The following is a 17,500-nucleotide window of genomic DNA, read 5'->3' as shown; positions in this document are numbered from 1 at the left end:
CCGCGCAACACTGACTGACACACAGACAGGAAAACAGATAGGCAGACAGACAGACAGACAGACAGGTAAACAGATAGGCAGACAGACAGACAGATGGACAGCCCAACACACAGACAGACAGCTAAAACAGACAGCTAAATAGACAGGTAAACAGATAGGCAGACAGACAGGAAGACACAGACCTAACCCATACCATGAAAACACATTCCACACCAAAGACACACTGGACAGAAGCCCCTCCGCTTCACCCTTTAAACAATCTTTTCCCATCGTCTCCATCCTCTTACAAAAAACGCAGAAGACAATGTCACGATGTCGTCGTTAGCCACACACTCTGATCTCTTTAGAAATTATTTGTTCAAGACATTTATTCAAACAGCTCCACCTCGCTTATTCACAACATCGCTAACCAGTCTGTAGTAAGCATAGCCAGTCACCATCCTTTTAAAGGAGAACTCCAGCGATTTTTCACAATATCGCTAACCAGTCTGTAGCAAGCATAGCCAGTCACCATCCTTTTAAAGGAGAGCTACGATAGCTACAGTGCTACACTTTGGGGGAATCTTTAAAATCGTGCCCCCCCTTCTTTCGTACTGACAGTACTCTGTGACCTCGAGACACAGGGATCTTTGTGAAAAATTGCCGTATTTCCTTTAAAAGTGTCCTCCGATCGACTGAAGCACCTCACAATCTCTTGTCTTATTCTTAGCTAAGCCGAAACGCATCTATGCAATAAACACGTTTTTTATGCAAAGTGCGGCCTTTTTTCTTCCTTAATGGCACTTATACGTTTATCACAATTATCTGACCCCAATAACAACAACAACAACAAGCAAGGCAAAAAACAAACCCTAAAACTCACGCCTCATTTTCACATAGTATGCAGGGGCACCAATAAAACTGACTGCCTCATACTTTAAAACCCCAAAAAGAGGAGCTGGTAGACAGAGAAAGAAAGAGGACGTAAGAAAGAGAGAGAGACAGAATGGAAGAGAGAGAGAGAGAGAGAGAGAGAGAGAGAGAGAGGGAGAGAGAGGGGGGCATTTAACACTCCTTTCTTATAAACTTGTTGTGTTATATGTGCCTTAGTGGTGTCGTTGTCTAAAATTCCCTCGGGATAAATAAAGTATCTATCTATCTATCTATCTATCTAAGAAGGAGGGGATAGATAAGATATCAGAGAGGGAGAGAGATAGAAGGTGGAAGAAAGGAAACGAGAGAACAACGCCCGTCTTGACTAAGCGTCTAAGAGAAAGTAGAAGGGAGATGATCCACTAGGCTGTGCTCGAAATATCGATATTACGATCGTGACATACTCATGTATCGATATTACGATCGTGACATTCTCATGTATCGATATTGCGATCGTGACATTCTCATGTATCGATATTGCGATCATGACATACTCCTATATTGATGTGTAGATGCTGCTGTATCAATATGGCATCAAAAAAGTAAAAGCAAGAGAAAAGTTCATTTGAAGTTTTAAAGTTAATGTTAAATAATAATAAATAATTAATAATTCATGAATAATAATACATTATAATAATAAATAATTATTGTTAATAGCTATCAGATTTGAAATAAATGTCAGATCTAAGATCTCTGTGGGCCTCAATTGAAGTGTTTTTAAGTTATTGAAGTGTTACCCTTAAGGCTTTGCCTTCGCTGCTAGATATGAATTATAAAGAACAGCTGTAGTGTGAATTCTGTTATGATCATGGCCATTATTCAGATATGTGAATTATATTATGCTCATGGTCATTATTCAGATATGTATTGATCATGGTCATTATTCAGATATGTGAATTCTGTTATGATCATGGTCATTATTCAGATATGTATTGATCATGGTCATTATTCAGATATGTGAATTCTGTTATGATCATGGTCATTATTCAGATATGTATTGCGATACATATCATTGTGGCCTCATGTTGCAGGCAATAACCAGCCCTACCAGGGCCAAAACCCCTTTATTTACACACACACTCTTTCTTTCTCTCTCTCAAAACCCACCCCTACCAGAGCTTTTTCACACACACACACACACACACACACACACACACACACACTCTCTCTCTCAATACCAAGCCCTACCAGAGTTAAAACCCTCTTTTTCGCAGACATACACACACACTCTATCATTGTGGCCTCATGTTGCAGGCAATAACCAGCCCTACCAGGGCCAAAACCCCTTTATTTACACACACACTCTTTCTTTCTCTCTCTCAAAACCCACCCCTACCAGAGCTTTTTCACACACACACACACACACACACACACACACACACACTCTCTCTCTCAATACCAAGCCCTACCAGAGTTAAAACCCTCTTTTTCGCAGACATACACACACACTCTCTCTCTCTCTCTCTCTCTCTCTCTCTCTCAAAACCCAACCATACCATGGCCAACTGTGTGTTTTTCTCACTTTTTCTCTGTGATTCTCTCTCTCCATTTCTCCTCCCTCTATTCAGTGCCCATGTTTAGATAACAGCTGAGGAAATCAACAGCTCCTGCACAACGAGAGCACAATGACCACACACACACATGCACATCCAAAACACACAGTGACACTGCCAGTTCATCTCTCTCTCCATCTCAAACACACACACACACACACACACACACACACACACACACACACACACACACACACACACACACACACACACACAGACCTTCATCCAGCTCCTCTGGTCTCTGTGATGGATCCCCATTCCTCAGGGGAGGCATGGGCTGACTAGATTACACACACTCAGAAATATAAACACCCAATACCTGATCAAACACACACAGAGACACACACAATACACACACAAACACACACACACAATGACCAGATCATAGAAACACACTCAGACACACACACACACACACACACACACAAATATCTGCAGACACAAACAATCTGTCTTACAAGAACTTTCATCATCAAGCAGGAAATACACAATGTTGACCTCAAGGGTTAGTGTGTGAGCACACACACAAGTAAGAGTGGTGTGTGTGTGTGTGTGTGTGTGTGTGTCTGTGTGACATACAACTGTAACGTGAGAGTGCAACAATCTGCTGAGGTTGTAAGGAGACGGACCACTATGTCCAGACAGCACACACACACACACACGCAAACCTCCAGTGCATACACACCAGCCTGTGCTGCTGAAGAGCAGATACCTATGCAATATTACCATAATCTAATCCAGCAGTCTCAGGCAATTCAATAGAGCTCATATACGCCCACCTACACTTTCTACCTATCTCTCTAAATCACACACACACACACACACACACACACACACACACACACACACACTTTCTCTCTCTCTCACACACACACACACACACACACACTGTGGACACTGTTCTGTAATTAATTTGCTTAGAGGACACAGAGAGAAGAGGAGAGACCGATAACAAATTAAAGAGAGAAGATAGAACAGACAGGCAACTACACCACATGACTTTTGGTGACGGTGCTCCTAAAATCACTCATCTGATCAAAAACCTTACACAGGAATCCTTTCTGGGTCAAAAGTATCGTTGCGCCAGACTGACCTAACGCAATCTGCTCGCAGCATCATCAGGTTACCGCTTGCCACCAGACTCCCAATTGCGCTGTTTGTCAACTCAAACACAATTTGGATCTCAGAACCACCACAATATCTCACACAGCACTTAAATCCAAAATGCGCTGGATGCTGTCCACTCTTTCAAGCAAAACATCAAATTAGCTACCTTACGGCGACATCAGACATTCTTACCTTCTTCCGCGGCTGCCATTTCATCATATTTGTAGGCCAAAATGGTCAGCATCCGAACCTTACACGACCCCTTAAACTCAAAATACTTCACAGGCGAAAAGCTTCCGCGGAGAGGCGCTTATTCACCGGAGTGCTGAGCTTCGCTTGTTGCGAGTGCCGCGATTTCCAGTGTAGCAGGGACTTGTCTGCGCGAGGATGCAAGCACCCTGCAGTCACCCAAAGCGATGAAGACGGGACGGAACCGCCGTCTGATATTTCATCCTCAGAGTACATCAGGTAAAAGTTTTGTCCCGTATTGTGCTATCGGAGCAGAAAGGTGAAATTGAAAAAAAAATATCGACATTTAAATCTAGAAGTATCTACGGGAGAAAGACGACACTGTACTGTCCCTACAGTAGGCTATCACCTGGGGAAACCTTGCATTGCTTCTCTGATTAATGTTAATCGCTGTCAAAGTAATGTCTGAACATTAACAACGGAGTTCATATTAACCAAAGGCGGCAAAACTTAAATAGTTCACTGGAAGCAAAAGCACATCCTTTACTCAAGAAAACACATCGGCACTCCAAGTAACGAAGTCCTTTCAAATACCAGAGAGACAACGTAATTCCATTCACCACATCTCAGAGTGGGCGGCATAGAAACAAAACGCAACATTCAAACGCTTGGAACAAGAGCGGTGTGCTTTTTGATGGAAAATCCCATTCATGATAGTGTCCTGAAAAGTTAGATGTGAATCCTGCAAGGGCTGTTCGTCTGACTTGAGAGCTAAAGACTACAGTAGTAATAGCTTTCTTAACGGCTCATGTTGCGCTTTGAGGAGATGGTGGGAGAGAGGCAGAGGCAGTCTGACTCCTAGCTGCTGGGTCATAAAACCCACAATACTTCCATCTCTCCTCTATTTCCCTCTCCTCTCCTTTCCACCTCGTTGAGTAAACCAACCACACCAACCACTTTCCCTCTTGACTTGCTAACCTCATCCAAGTATATTCATGTGAGTCCACTGAATAATGTAAGACTAAGGTGAAAGGTCGCAGTGGATCTAAGGTGTGTGAGAAGGATTTAGGACTCTTCACACCGACTGACTGACTGACAGACAGACCGGGTTTCTCTCTGAGTCTGTCTGTCACTGTTAGAAAGAGTACTGAGTAACCAGACTCCAGCCGGCAGGGCTGTGAGGTACCACTACAGGGCTCAGGTTGCCTGCGCTCTGCCCTCTGTCCCGTTGGCCTCCCATTGGGCCATTTGAGGTGCAGTGTGGTCAATCACGCAGTGCAGTTACTATGGGCAGAACTATCAGCACCAATCTATTTAAACTATCAGGATCTTCATTGAGGAATCATCAGGTTTCCCTCCAAGTTTACCTGGTTCACAGTAACAACAGTGTGTGTGTGTGAGAGAGAGAGAGAGTGTGTGTGTGTGTGTGGTGTTTGGTGTGTACGAGTGTGAAAATTGGTGTTTTCGAAGCAACAGACTCTGACTCTTCAGTTTTGGCTCAAAAAGCTGAACTGCCTTCAGGGTACTGTCAAAGACACAGGAAGGAATTGTGTTAGCTGAGCTAAAGAATAAGCTGTTACCCCGGTAGCCGCTGGGTGTGTGGAGTTAGTGGTAAATTAGGTTAATTATTAGACTCCGCCCACTCCACTAAACTCGCCCCAGGACATAGGCAGCGGTGACTGATCCAGTTGTCATGGAGACCGAAACTCTGGTCTCCTGGTCTATAATGACATGATGGAAATGTTGATTTTTCTGTCAAAACTCTTCTTTAAAAAATACAAAATACTTGCCGTTCCGACTTCATTAATGTATAACGTCTGAATAAGCTCAGCTCTATACAGTAGGCCTAAGTACTTACAGATCAGATGTTGATACTCTAAGGACAGCCGTGTGTGTGTGTGTGTGTGTGTGTGTGTGTGTGTGTGTGTGTGTTTTGTGTGTGTTTGTGTGTGATTGTGTGCGTGTGTGTGCGTGTTGTGATAGTCTAAGGTCAGCCCTCTCCTGCTGGACCACAGAGGAATAAGTAGAGTCAACCAAACCCTGTGATCCACTGCTGAATAATTCAACAAAAAAGAGGGAAACACAATCTCTGGCCATTGTCAGACTGAGCAAACTGTGAACGGGAGAACCAGATGGCCAAACGGAGTTTTGTCTGTGTGAATAAAGAGGTACAGCATTCAGCAACCGTGGCGTGTAAACAGGAAGCAGAGGATGGAGGAGAAATAAGATCTTAAAGCTCGTCTTCACAGCATGCGAGCACCTGACTGTTGCATGGCAGTGAATGATCTCTGTCCACACTGAATCTGTTAATATGCCGCTCTATTGTGTCATGTTTCTCGTTCAATATAGCAGAACAACACAAGTGACAGAAAGAAATGTATAGCACTGCTAAGCTCGCAACCAGTTTCCAGACATTGCAATTGAAAACAAAGTTGACTGCTGGCGTCGCCTGCAGTTAGAACATGGTGTTAAAGATGGATCTGGTGTGTGTGCAGTTAGAACATGGTGTTAAAGACGGATCTGGTGTGTGTGCAGTTAGAACATGGTGTTAAAGACGGATCTGGTGTGTGTGCAGTTAGAACATGGTGTTAAAGATGGATCTGGTGTGTGTGCAGTTAGAACATGGTGTTAAAGATGGATCTGGTGTGTGTCTGAGCAGTGAGCAAATTTGTGCTGCTCTACTCTACATTCTACTGTTCTGTATTCTCCATGTCCCCACCACCCATACTCTCCCCACCCTACTCCCACCATCTTTTACTCTACTCTACTCTTCATCTCTACTCTTACCCACTCTACCCATCTTACTTTACTTTCCCCACCATTTTGTACCTATTTTATTTTATTTACTTCCATTTGCCTGTTATTGTACTATATTTTACTTTACTATATTCTGTATTTCACGACTCTTTATTTATTTTATTTTATTTTATTTTATTTCCACCATTTTATTTGCACCATTTTGACGACCCCACTTATATTCTATTTTATATTTCCCCACCATTTTACTCCCACCATTTTATTTTCTATTTCTACCCCCATATCTTTACTTTACCATCATATTTATTTTATTTTATTTACTTTACTTACTTTTATTTCCATTTACTTATTTACTTTCCATTTCTACCACTTTTATTTCACTTATATTCCATATTTTCACCAATTTTACCTACTTTACCATATCTTTTACTTTTTACTTTATTCCCATTTATTTTATTTTATTTATTTTATTTTCCTACTTTTACTTCATTTATAGTCTATTTCTATTTATATTTTATTTTACTTAATTTTACCCCACCTTATTTCTTTACCATATCTATTTATTTTATTTACTTTATTTTACCATCTTTATTTATATTTTACTTTTATTTATACCCTACCCACTTTATTTATTTTATTTCTATTTTATTTCTACCATCTTTTATTTTATTTCATAATTCCCACTCTTATTTATCTTTTACTTCTACTTTATTTATTTTACTTCTACTTTATTTCTTTATTTACTTTTGTTTCTACTTCATTCTATTTTATTCTATCATCTTTACTTTACTTTACTTTAATTTACCACCATCTTTACTCTACTCTACTCATCTTTACTCTACTCTACTCTACTCTTCTCATCTCTACTCATCTTTACTTTACTTTACTCTACTCTACTCATCTCTACTCTACTCATCTCTACTCTACTCTACTCTACTCATCTTTACTCTCCTCTACTCATCTTTACTCTACTCTACTCTGTCCTTCTACTCTACTCATACTTTCTTGTGGTCTACTTGCTCATTCTCAATGCATCTCCATATCTCTCCACAGGTTGTGCATGCATGACCACAGACGTGGTGTTCACACTATGGTACAGAGAGCACAGGAAATAGAAATCCTCTTACACACACAACTAGGGCAAGAATGTGTGAGACCTACAGCTGAATAACCCACATAAATAAAGCATGTGTTTACTGCTGTACGGCTTCGGCTTCCTCTCTACCAGATCAATATGGCTTCCCACTGGATGAGTCACTTCAGGACTGTTAATCAACCTCTTAAGACTGGTGTACCAAAAGCCACACATACACACACATGTGTGTGTGTGTGTGTGTGTGTGTGTGTGTGTGTGAGTGTAAGAGAGAGAGTGTATGCATATGAGTGTGTGTATTTGTGTGTCTAATCAGTGACAGTGTGATTTAGAGACAAAGTGTGTGTATGTGTGTGTGAGTGTAAGAGAGAGAGTGTGTGTATATGAGTGTGTGTTTCCTGAACGGCAACAGAATGACCCTCGCAGGGAATCAAACATTGGATATCTCAAATGGCCACATACCAAACTCCTTGTCTCTCTCTCACTCTCTCTCTCTCTCTCTCTCTCACACACACACCTCTTCGATTCTTCAAGTTTTACCTCAGGGACTGCGTTTTATGGCTGCCATCCCCTGCCTGACTCTGATTGGAAATTTAATAAGTACACCCTGGAGACACAGGCACACACATACACGCACACACATGCACACTGACATACACACATACACACTGGAGACAGGCTGTTCACTCACCCCAACCCCCACTTCTTCACCATGGAGATAAACATAGACACACACACACACACACACCCTGGCCTGGTTTTTGTCTGGCTCGTCACCCAGAGGCAGAGATGTGGCCTTTCTCTCTCTGTCCCACACCCCCATTGTTAGAAGTCCCCTATTGGGCCTATAAAGCCATCGCAACTGTGGATGCAGGGGAATTAAATCAACCTGCATTCCTCCCCGCTAGCACAGAGAAACACAGACAACAGCAGAAAATGTAGCACAGCACAGACAGTAAGCAGAGAGCAGAACAGACACCAGCAGAATATGCAGCACAGACACCAGCAGAATATGCAGCACAGACACCAGCAGAAAATGCAGCACAGACAACAGCAGAGAATGCAGCACAGACAACGACAGTAAGCAGAAAACACAGCACAGACAGTAAGCAGAGAACAGCACAGACAACAGCAGGAAACACAGCACAGACAGTAAGCAGAAAATGCAGCACAGACAACAGCAGGACACGCAGCACAGACTGCAGCAGACAACAGGTGAAACAACAGTGGAGACAACATCAAAGAAAGAGCAGCACAGACCACAATCAGAGAGATACAGAGATCAACAAAAGACTGTAATGTGGTCTGGTTGAAGCCAGCAGAGATGAAAACACAAACACACACACACACACACACACACATACACACACACACACACACCTTCACTCATGCATGCAAGAATGCTATATGCACACACATCACACAAAAAACACACACAAAAAAACACTCAGCCAACAGGTGAAATAACAACTAAGGGGTTTTTCTCCATCTGTGCACACACACACACACACACACACACACACACACACACACACACACACACACACACACACACACACACACAGCTGGTTTCCATCTTTTATGTGGATGTGGCAATGCAGAAGATGGAGCTTTTTTCCTTTTATTTGTTTGTCATCAAAGATGGCGGATTATCCTCACCTTTTACTAACATCTTACAGTAATGTTCTTTATGCACACAGACACACACAGACACACACACACACACACACACAGACACAGACACACACGCAAACGCACACACACACACACACAAACACAGACACAGACAGACAGACACACACACACACACACACACACACACACACACATCACACACAGCCCAGGGGTTTGTCTAAGACCCCCAGGTCAATAAATGTCCATGTCCAGTGTGCGTAGCCCAAGTGGCAGTTAGAGTGCAGCTAGATGGCTCAGTAGACCTTTCAAGTTGACAGCCACCCTAATGCCCATGCCCAAAAGGGTCTTGACCTTCGGGGCATCTTATCCGAGGGGTTTGTTGCCTGGAGACGTCTCCTTGCACACATGGTGTCTCAGATAACAGCCATGAATCACAGTATAGCACAATGCCTCATGACCTCGCATGACCCCTGACCTTTTGTGACCTCCTGACTCAAACAGCCCCACACTGACCCCCGCCCACTCACAGAGTAAAGGCCCATTCACACCAAGAACGATAACGATAACTATAAATAAATATAATTCTCGTTAATATGAATGACGACATTCACACATAAACTATAACGATAAAGACATGAAGAACGATATTGTTGGGGATCACTTTCAGAGCGATTTTCAGAACGATAAAAAGATAATAGCCAATCAGAACTCTTTGATTTGAATTTGGTTAGCGTTGTTCAGTGTGAACGTTTTTATCGTTATGGTTATAGTTATCGTTATCGTTTTTGGTGTGAATAGGCCTTAACCCCTAACTTCAGACAGCAGCACTGACCTGTCTGAAGACCAATTGGCTGTCGGAGAATGTCAGTCAGACAGGAGCAATGATGCAATACATTGTCATGAAGAGGGCACACAGCACCAATGTCTGGTCACTGGGGCTTAGCTCCGCTGCAAAGTTGAGTATGGTTGGTCAAGTGTGTGTGTGTGTGTGTCTCTCTCTCTGTATGTGTGTGCATGTGTGTGTGTGTGTGTGTGTGTGTGTGTTTCTCTCTCTGTGTGTGTGTGTGCATGTGTGTGTGTGCGTGTGTGTGTGGATTGTGGCTATTAGGGTCTGTAGCTGAAGCATGACATGAATAAAAAGGTCTTGACAGGTGGATCAATAGCGTAAGGATCTCCTTTCACTACCTGCCTCTGAGACACATGACACCTCTCAGCACAGCTCTAATAGACGCTTGAGACCAGCACTTCTCAGATACGGATCAAGCCAGTACATTTTTGATAGATGCATTAAATCACATCTCTGATACAGGCATGAAACCAGCACATATCAGATAGGGATCCATGGAACCAGGCCATTTCTGACACAGACATGAACCCAGCACATCTCTGATAGACTTATTAGACTAGAACATCTCTGATAGAAACATTAGACTAGCACATCTCTGATAGACACATTAGGCTAGCACATCTCTGATAGACACATTAGGCTAGCACATCTCTGATAGACTTATTAGACTAGCACATCTCTGATAGACACATTAGGCTAGCACATCTCTGACACACGTGAAACCATCACATATTTCATGCACCACATCTGTCTCTGATAGATGCAAGAAAACTCTCAGCACATCTAGATGTATTAAAACCAGCATAGCTTTGATAGAGAGGCATGAAATAAGCACAACTCTAGAAGCACGAAACTAGCACATCTCAGACACACTTCAGATACACCTGAAACATCTCAGCACATTTCAAATACACATGAAACATCTCAGCACATCTCTGATAGAGAATTAAACCAGCATATCGCATGAAATCTGCACATTTCTAATAGATGCAGGAAACTGGCAGACCAGCAACACGAAGAGGAGAGAAGAGGAAAGGAAATGAGAGGATAGTGGAGGAGAGGAGAGAAGAGGAGAGGAAATGAGAGGATAGTGGAGGAGAGGAGACGTGAGAGGAGAGAAGAGAGGAGAGGAGATGAGAGTGGAGGAGAGGAGAGAAGAGAGGAGTCAAGAGGAAAGGAGAGGAAAGAAGAGAGGAGGAGAGGAGAGGAGGAGAGACGGAAGGACATACACTTCACCTCCATAAGAAAACTGGTCTGTTTTCAGGCAGAAAAGTGTGTGTTGGGGTGTGTGCATGAGAGTTTGTATAACACTCAATAAGAGTGTGTAAGTGACAGTTTTCAGGTGAAAGGGTGTGTGTTGTGTGAAAAGGTTGTGTATTGTGTGTGAAGGAGGATGTGTGTTATAAAGAGTGTGTCGAAGATGCTGTGTGCTGTGTAATGTGTGCTGTGTGACGGGGTGTGAGGGAATGTGTGTGCTGTGGTGTGTGATTATGGGGTGTGAGGAAATGTGTGTGTTGTGGTGTGTGATGTTGCGTGTATGTCTACCCTACGAAGCTCAGACGTGACCTTGGGAGGATTCCAACAAACGACTGAGACACAAAGAAAACAACGTTAGCGTTAGCCGCCATTGATCCAGGCGCTGCTACCTATTGGAGAGACGTTAGCTTGTAATCAATAGCAGATAGAGCCTGTTATGCCTCAGTGAAGACACATCCGTGTCTGGAGTCACAGTGGACTGGATGTCACTCAAGGACAGTCCATCTCTGTCTCTGTCTTTCATCCACTGAGTGGACTACTCTGCTGGGAGCTTCAACAGCACATGACATCAAAGCTGAACACAGAGACATCAAAGCTGAACACAGCGTTCACAGACAGCACAGTCTCATACTGCGTTCAAACAGCATTCTGAAAATATGCATTTACTTATTTATTTCCACCAATGGAATTCTGGAGATTTCAACATTTACTTTCTGGTTCCCTGACACACACACACACACACATACACACAAAGCAGTAACACACAGCATTCAAACATAGTATTGCCATTGCATGCAAAACCATAATTCAAACAAATTGTATGACCACAGCAATTCAAATGAAACTTATGAACTCAAGCTATAAACACAACTTTTGTAAACAAAGACTTCACACACAGGTTCTGAACACACACAGGTTCTGAACACACATAGGTTCTGAAAACACACAGGTTCTGAACACACGTAGGTTCTGAACACACATAGGTTCTGAACACACACAGGTTCTGAAGGCAGTATGTAAGCACAGCGCTGGAATAGAAAGTCCAACAGGGCATTAGCACAAGATTTCTCTACTCAGCCTCAAGCTCAGTCTGCCGGATCAGCTGAACGCTCATCATGTAGACACAGCATTTAAACTCGGCGCACGCTAACCGCAGCTGACGGCCACTAATGCAAGCACTAGGGAGAGACTGGAAAACACACACACACACACACACACTCATCCTCTTGAGGATGTTTTCTTCTGAGACATGCTATACCACACACACACACACACACACACACACACACACACACAGATGGCTTGCTCCCCAACCTCAGTGTGTTTTTCCCCAGAGGTCTGTAATTACTAATGTCTTATTTGACTTCATCACATCCAGTCACTGCTGCTGCTGCTGCTAGGATCCCCAGAGCTCTTATTAGAACCCCAGAGCTCTCTATTAGAATCCCAGAGCTCTTCCTAGAACCCCAGAACTCTCTATTAGAACCCCAGAGCTCTTCTTAGAATCCCAGAGCTCTCTATTAGAACCCCAGGGCTCTTTATTAGTACACCAGAGCTCTTATTTAGAACCCCAGAGCTTTCTATTAGAACCCCAGAGCTCTTATTAGAACCCCAGAGCTCTCTATTAGAACCCCAGAGCTCTTATTAGAACCCCAGAGCTCTCTATTAGAACTCCAGAGCTCTTATTAGAACCCCAGAGCTCTTATTAAACCCCCATTGCTCTCTATTAGAACCCCAGAGCTCTTATTAGAACCCCATAGCGCTCTATTAGAACCCCAGAGCTCTTATTAGAACCCCATAGCGCTCTATTAGAACCCCAGAGCTCTCTATTAGAGGCCCTGCACTCGTCTGCTCAATCTACGTCCACCTCTCCACTCCTCTCTCCCTCTCCTTCCTCTCTCTCTGTCTATCTATCCATGTCTTTCACTCTCTTTCCTTCCCACTATCTTTCTCCACTAGCCTAGAAATCTAGACAAATTACATTTGCTGCCAGGGCTAGTCTAGCAACTCTCCGCTGGCTTGTGAGCTCTAAAAATTAAACTTCTATCAGGCCAATCAAATCGTATAGAGTCAAGTAGGCTGGCTTAACATAATGATTGATGGCAGAGTTGCAAACGGATTGGCTTGAATTTCCTGCTACTTGAAAACAAATAAAATAATGTTGCTGTTGGCTTAACAGTGTGACACGAAGTTGCTTTTTATTAAGTTGGCAAAAGTTTGAACTAGCCAACTAGCCGCTGGTGGTAAACGATGGGACTCATAGTGCTGTCCCATTATGCAGAGGGAATTTGAAAGACAACCGACATCCCGCCTCAGACTAAGCACTGCGAACGGTGAGTGCCCAGACCCTACAAACAAATAAACAAATAAAATAATGTTGCTGTTGGCGAACAGTGTGACACGAGTTAAGCTTTTATTAAGTTGCCAAAAGTTTGAACTAGCCAACTAGCGCCGCTGGTGGTAAACGCATGGGACAAGCGCTGTCCTATTGCGTGCAGAGGGAATTTGAAAGACAACCAATTATCCCACCCCTCAGACTAAGTACTGCGAACGGTGAGTGCCCAGACCCTACATTTTAATGTGGGTCTGGCTCGTCAGGCTATCTCTCCACCTCACCTTCTTCCTCTATCTCTCTCTTTCTCCCTCTATCTCTCTCTTTCTTCCTCTATCTCTCTCTTTCTTCCTCTATCTCTCTCCCTCTATCTCTCTCTTTCTCCCTCTATCTCTCACCTTCTCCCTCTATCTCTCTCTTTCTCCCTCTATCTCTCACCTTCTCCCTCTATCTCTCTCTTTCTCCCTCTATCTCTCTCTTTCTTCCTCTATCTCTCTCTTTCTCCCTCTATCTCTCTCTTTCTTCCTCTATCTCTCTCTTTCTCCCTCTATCTCTTTTTCTCTCCATCTCTTTTTTCCTCTTTTCTTCCCTCAACCCTGTTCTCCTCCCTCCCTCCCTGTGTGCAGCAGATACTGTAGGAGTCTGGAGTTCATGAGTGTAGTGTGTATATTGAGGTTAGAAAGTGTATGTGTGTTTGTGTGTGTGTGTGGGTTGGTGATTGTGTGTGTGTGTGTATGCTGAGGTCAGGCAGCTGGAGCATAGTATATATTCTGAGGATGGAAAGTGTGTGTATTTGTCGATACATGTGTGTCTGTGTCTGTGTGTGTGTGTGTGTGTGTGTGTGGGTGGGTGTGTGTGGAGGGGACAAGAGAGGAAGTCTTAGCCACACAGTGAGGCCCAGCCATAGGCTTCAAACGGTAGTCAGAGCGAAAGACCCAACCACAGCCTGGCTGTGTCTGTGTGTGTGAGTGTGTGAGAGAGAGAGAGAGAGAGAGAGAGAAAAGAGAGAGAAAGAGAGAGAGAGGTGAGTACAGTATGTCTGTAAATATGTGTGGAAAAGAGGCAGAGAGATGTGATTGTATGTGTATACTGTATGTACTGTATTGAGAGAAATGCATGTGTTCGTGTGTGTGTGTGTGTGTGTGTGTGTGTGTGTGTGTGTGTGTGTGTGTGTGTGTGTGTGTGTGTGACCCTTCACAGCTGACCCTGCTTACAGAAAAGAGGCCCCTCATGTGAAAGGCCTTATTGTGAAGGTCAGCTGAAGCCCCTCGCATGAGTGAAGCTGGTCGTGTGTGTGTGTGTGCGTGTGTGTGTGTGTGTGTGTGACTCAGCACTTGGACCTTTTCTTCTGTGTGGATGAAAAAGCATTTTAAATGTGTGTGTGTGTGTTTCTGAGGGAAACCAAGCGGACAAATCCTCATGTGTCACGAGAATCACTGAGAACCACAGCCTCTGCATCACAGAAGCATGTGACCGGTTCACTTTGTGTGGGTCTGTGTGTGTGTGAACCTGATAGCACATCACATCTTACCACCTCTTCTCAACTCTATTTTCATACTGTACTTTTTATTCTTTTCTTTTTTAATGTGTATGTGTGGGTGTGTGTGTGTGTGTGTGTGTGTGTGTGTGTGTGTGTATTATCCAGCTTTCTATACATCTGAACAGAAATCCATTCTCTACCAAATTACTGACTAGAATATGGAAATCAAGATGGTAGCGCAAAAACAGAAGACACTGTATGCCAAATTAAGGAGAATGTGAGCCTGTGTGGGTAAAATATCAATTAAACATCGCAGTATGTTTAGGAGACTTTACATCTAGCTGAGAAAATGATTAATTTAATCTAATTAAACTATTAATTAAATCAGAACTATCAATTTAATTTCCCAGTATGTTTAGTGCAAGTACCGGTAACTAATATGACCACTGGACATTTTCAATGCTATTAGCAGTGTGTTTTTATCATTTGAGCTCATTAGAGGATTTTGTGTGAATTTTCCATTCATCTCTTATATAGGCCTATATAAGTCTGCAGTGATGTGAATGTACATGCAGCAGACATAGAGAGAGAGATGGAGAGAGAGAGAAAGAGAGAGATGGAGAGAGTGAAAGAGAGAAAGATGGAGAGAGAGATATGGAGAGAGAAACTGAGAACAGACTGTGAACTCCAACCCCTGGTTATTGATATTGTACTACTGCTGTAATAATACCCATCATTAATCTGACACATGATGCAGTAGCGCCCTCTATTGTTGTTCCTGTGAAGTGCAACATTCCAGCCCACACCAGGCTCACCAGAGGCCAGTCAAGTCTGATCTGACCAATCCACGAATCTTACAATTTCATTTGATCTGTTTTAATCCTGAGTGTGTGTGTGTGTGTGTGTGTGTGTGTGTGTGTGTGTTTGTGTGTGTGTGGATGTGGTGTAATTGTTTGTAAGGGTGCATTGAAGTAGCAGAAGTATAGCAGCACAACGGTCTCCAGGGTAGCACTGCTGTTGTTACGGTTACGGGACACACTGAGGCACCTGCTGCAAGCAGAGGGGCTGATGGGAAGCCATGTGGAGGACTGTGAGTAAATAGCCTTCTTTCTTTCACACAAACACACACACACACACACACTCTCACCCCCCCCCCCCCCCCACACACATACACACAAGCATACACACACATACTGTACACACTCTCCATTTCTCTCTCTCATGCACACACACATACTGTACACACATGCATCAATGCACACAGACACACAGACACAAACACACACACATATTGTTTGGAGTGATTGCATAAGACTTAATTAACTCTCTGCCCTGAATGTGGTAATAGAGTATTCTGCTGACTGACCCTGTTCCCCTTCCCAAGCCCTGCCATCTGCAAACCAGTGTTTGTGTGTGTGTGTGTGTGTGTGTGTGTGTGTGTGTGTGTGTGTGTGTGTGTTTGGCATCAAAGCCATATGAAAGGGGACAGACAGGATACGGTATGTTGTTTCTTTTCAGGTGTAAAAGGTAAAAAAACAGGTAAACAAACTAGTAAACGCGTTGATTCCAAAAAGGGGAATTAACATCGGTTGATACAAGTAAAGAGGCAAAATAACAAAGTAACACAGGAAGTGAAGCAAAGAGATGGACACAACTGAAGAGCTGAAGAGACACACACACGCACACACACACAGACACACACAGACACACACAGACACACACACACACACAGAGCACTATCAGACTGCATCCTGTTTTAATATGATCTCACTCACACACGCAAGCATGCACTCACGCACACACTCACACACATACACAAGCACACACACACACACACATTTAAGTTAGCGTCCACTGTTTTAACATATTATAACCACAGAGAGAGAGAGAGACAAGCACACCGACACACACACTTCATTTAAGCCAGTGTCCATACACATGCACACACACACACACACACACACACACACACACACACACACACACACACACACACACACATACACACTTCATTTAAGCCAGTGTCCATACACACATACACACACACACACACACACACACACACACACACACACACACACACACACACACACACACACACACATATACACACTTCATTTAAGCCAGTGTCCATACACACACACACACACACACACACACACACACACACACACACACACACACACACACACACACACACACACACACAAATATACACACTTCATTTAAGCCAGTGTACATTTATATTTTAACATGCCACAGCGCCTCCAAAGAGCTTTTGAGCCTCCTCCATTCGCCATGGCAATATGTTCAGTTCACTTAAACACACAAAACACAC

At 43.3% G+C, this 17,500-nt stretch overlaps 1 protein-coding gene across 1 annotated transcript in view; it reads right to left on the bottom strand.

Annotated features, from left to right (window-relative positions):
- LOC125304856 (tetratricopeptide repeat protein 28-like) overlaps positions 1–17,500 on the bottom strand; it is a 51,611-nt gene that overhangs the window by 24,535 nt on the left and 9,576 nt on the right.

The sequence above is a fragment of the Alosa alosa genome, chromosome 12 (genome assembly GCF_017589495.1).
Source record: "Alosa alosa isolate M-15738 ecotype Scorff River chromosome 12, AALO_Geno_1.1, whole genome shotgun sequence".
Lineage (NCBI taxonomy): Eukaryota > Metazoa > Chordata > Actinopteri > Clupeiformes > Clupeidae > Alosa > Alosa alosa.
The sequence above is the reverse complement of the archived record's forward strand: the minus strand, read 5'-3'. Positions and strand labels throughout refer to the sequence as shown.